The 4,227-nt window shown below is 43.9% G+C and overlaps 1 long non-coding RNA gene across 1 annotated transcript; it reads left to right on the forward strand.

The window, feature by feature from the left end:
- The first annotated feature begins 638 nt into the window (after window positions 1–638).
- LOC142295492 (uncharacterized) lies at window positions 639–1,433 on the forward strand. The gene is made up of 3 exons (XR_012751471.1): window positions 639–874; window positions 984–1,100; window positions 1,212–1,433. It is a non-coding gene; the product is annotated as an uncharacterized LOC142295492 (long non-coding RNA).
- Window positions 1,434–4,227: the final 2,794 nt, after the last annotated feature.

Here is a 4,227-nt window from a genome sequence, read left to right on the forward strand (position 1 = left end):
ATCCTAAAAGTATAAGATTTCAGGGAATTGAAGTTGTCCCAAGACCAATCAGGAAAGGGAACTGGGATATTAAAATCCTCCAGAGAGAGGCACGGTGGACATTTCTACTTGAAACAGTCAGTCCAAATGGACTAAATGAGGTTCTGAGCTATACCAGTTTCATCTAAAAAGCATCAAATGAGTATAAATAGCTATACCTGAGAGGTATTATAAGTATATGTGTAGCCTGAATAATTTTCAATAATTTTATTGCTGTTTTGCCTGACAGTGATATTTGCTGTCAGTAGCCGTATCTACTTGTACATATATCTATCTTACATGGGTGCAGTTAGGTGCAGGTTTTCACTAACGATAGGTGAATTACATATACTAATTTCTACTAGGAACTGCTGCATGCAGCATATGCGGGGATACATTTAGGAGCTGCACGTTGGAAATGACGTCACAGATTGCCTCCAGTGGGCTATTATGTCCGGCAGACTGTGAGGATGATCCTAAAGGATACGCACCGGATGTGACGTGGGAAGACTACTTCCGGGCTGCGTGTCATTGAACACACTGTACTGCGCAGGCACGGAAGCGATCCTCGGAACACTTCCGGCTGATTGATGTGGCACGGCATACTAGAATCCCAGGGAGCGGATACGGAGGTGAGACACCCGGCACTTCCGGCTCGCGTCACTGGGAGGCGGGAATTGTGAGTTCCCATAGTGTATAAGACACTGAAAGAGAGAGGGGGAAGATGTGTGACACGCAGGCTGACACCGTGGGACCTGCGGGACAACAGAGGCGGCGTTCCCCTACAGATTGGGTGCTCTATTGTGGGCGATTTATGCCATGTTGCCGCAGTGACTGACACTCTTTGAGTTATAAGGTATGTCTTTTTTCCTTTGACAATGTGAGGAGCTCCATAGCCTATGTGAGAACCTTATGGCTGTTTGAAAGGAAGCCAAAAATATATTATTATATGTTATTTTTGGTAGTTGACGTTATGGGACCTGCAGATTATTGAGAGCAGTGTCTCAGGACGGAGTAAATGCCCCTGTGATGGGCGGTTGGTGCCACACTGTTGATGCGACCATCAGTCATTAAGATATAAGGTATGCCCCCTCCATTTGCTGTTACTGGCAGTTCCATTCCTTTATTATGTATTGTATGGTCTATTGAGATAGACTCTGATATTATGTCTTGGATATTTTGTTTTTTCCTAGAATTAATCCGGATCAGTCCCCTGATGAACCCCTAAAAAACATAGGGGGGAAACGCGTCGGGATAGAATACTGGATGGTCTCGGCAGATAAGTTATTCCCTGCTGGGACTTTATATCCATGTTCATAGATAAACAAAAATTGGGATTTATACTGGATGATTTCGGCAGACAAACCAATTCCTGCTGGAATTTATATCCATGTATATATAAGAACTATTTTTGATCTGAGATTTATCTAATATCTAGATTAAGTTTTAAAATATCTAGGGATAGAATACTGGATGGTCTCGGCAGATAAGTTATTCCCTGCTGGGACTTTATATCCATGTTCATAGATAAACAAAAATTGGGATTTATACTGGATGATTTCGGCAGACAAACCAATTCCTGCTGGAATTTATATCCATGTATATATAAGAACTATTTTTGATCTGAGATTTATCTAATATCTAGATTAAGTTTTAAAATATCTAATTATCCTTTAGTACTGTGACTAATTGCACATATCTTCTTTGGTGGTGGGTCTCCCGGGTCTTGGCGATTGGTCTGAAGGGAGATATTAGGGAGAGACGACGTGGAGCGGGGGGTACCCAATAATTTATGGTACACCTCCGCTGGTAGGTAGGAGCAAGGGAGGGAGAGATAGGTCATCCCCTAAACCACGCTTTCTTGAATCTGAATAAGACTAGTGCAACTACTAACGTTGCCCCTACCTTGAGAACAGGAAATTATTTGCACTGTCCCCACCAATCGAGTCTATCACCCTATTTCACTCACCTTAACATATCACTGTAGTTATTCTGGATTAGCAGTGGCTATATCTACAATTTTAATATTAATAAATAAATAATTGTTTTTAGGAGTTTTTTTCTTTTTGGTCTATGCATGTCTGTTTTATGCATGGAGTTCTCACATCGTCTTGTTATGTCCTACCTGCTGTTATTTTCCTCCTTTTCCCTTGTTGCCTAAAACCTCTGTGTGAGTGTGCTGTGTGATCAAGTTTTGAAGTTTTGGTTTCCCCTCCTGCTTGTCCTTATCTGTGGATTCTACCACCCCTTTCCCGGCCCTCTCCTGGGGTGAGAGAGAGGGGCTATTAGACCAGGGCTGTACAGGAGCAGGGTAAGGAAGGCGGCCCAGACATCATCATCAGACGTATCTTTGAGCTCAGAGCCAGCTAAGGCCCACCTTGCCTTAGGACCAGTTTAGGAGCCCTGGTCTCCGGTTATTCTATCACACTAGTGATGGGCAGTCCGGCTCTTTTTGGTGATCCAGTTCCCATGGCTCCGCTCACCAAAAAGAGCCGGCTCATTCAGATCGTTCTCAGCTCCTTATTAAATATGTGTTCACCCCAGGTGAACACATATTTAAGATTATAGTAATGCCGCCGAAACCACGCCCACCTGCGGCTAAACACCGCCCACTTACAAGTGACCAATTAGATCGTTGAGTAGGCAGGGTTTAGCCTCGGGTGGGCAGGGTTTCAGGAGCAAAAAGAGCCATTTAGAGATTTTAGTGGCTCTCACTGGTGATCCGGCCCCTGTCAGTCACTGCAGGGAGCCGGATCTTTGTGTCGGATCGTTCGCGACCGACACATCACTACATCACACCCTGTGATAGTTATGTATCATCTCTGTGCAGAGTGATGCGGTAGTTGTGGGAGAGGGATTTACACCGAACGCGCTGACATGCTACATGAAATACTTTGTCCTGGCTGGGTGCATGGACTTTGGCCTTGCATGTTGGGAACCCATATATACCGCATACTACTGTTGTTGTCAGCTAGCAAGGACTGGATGATGACTTACAAGCCCAAGGAGGCCAACTGTGTATTTTAAATCAAAGATCTTTACTGTATGGTTCATTCTTGTTCACAACTTTACATTTCAGATAGTGGGTACATATATTGCAGCACGTTACAGTTTTGCACAACAGTATTAGACACAGTTCAACTTCCCTCTGGGTTGCATCAGATCTAACTGGGACATTAATCACACTACAGTACATGACAAGACAATAACGCCATTGCTGTCTTCATGGGCAGAAATGCAATAACCATTGTCGCCCACTTAATTTCCTCCCCTCTTAAACCATGGTCATACTCGACCATGCGACAACGTGAAAGACACCAACCACATCATACATAACAGAAATAAACAACAGGCGTTGCTCCAAGAGGCGGATGATAGCTTCAAAATGAACCTAAAGACCCACCTGTTCCGACAAGCATACAACCTGTAGTGACCCTCAGTCCACTTTAGCACCGCATGATCATCTCTACCCTCATGTACTGTATCCTCACCCATCCCTTGTAGACTGTGAGCCCTCGTGGGCAGGGTTCTTTCTCCTCCTGTACCAGTTTGTGTCTTGTATTGTTCACGATTATTTTACTTGTCTCTATTATGTATACCTTTTTACATGTACAGAACCATGGAATAAATGGCGCTATAATAAATATTATTATTATTATTATTATTATTAATAACATCCTCTTCTGCTGGGTTGGAATGACCCTGGCCCCTGTAGGACCCTCCAGTGGCTCAGCACCATTCAATAATGTAGGGGAAGGGATAATGTGAACAAGAAAACAAGGCAGGGTTCACACAAACTTTGTCCGTCCTCAGCCAACAACAAAAAGTCCCGGATTTGACATCCTTTTCTCTCCTTGCAATATTTCAAGAGGCAAAACTTCCAGGATTCCGTGCATCTGAACAAAAGCTGCCTCTCTAATCATGACTTGGATCACAACCGGTCCCTGGACCACTCGCAGTTCACCTCAGTGGTTGGTTGTTCGTAACTTAGTTGTACTTTTAAGCTGACCGGCTTCCCGCTGTCTTTCCCCAGCATCATCTTCTCTTCGCTTTACACGCTACAATAAATCTGACGATGTGTCGGCAGGGTCACGTCGTAAGTGACGCACATCCAGCATCGTAAGTAATATTGTAGCGTGTAAAAGCTACATGCGATTGCGATTGAACGAAAAACCGTTCATCGCATGCACGTCGTTCAAAAGCTAAAAA

The sequence above is a fragment of the Anomaloglossus baeobatrachus genome, chromosome 3, assembly GCF_048569485.1.
Source record: "Anomaloglossus baeobatrachus isolate aAnoBae1 chromosome 3, aAnoBae1.hap1, whole genome shotgun sequence".
NCBI lineage: Eukaryota > Metazoa > Chordata > Amphibia > Anura > Aromobatidae > Anomaloglossus > Anomaloglossus baeobatrachus.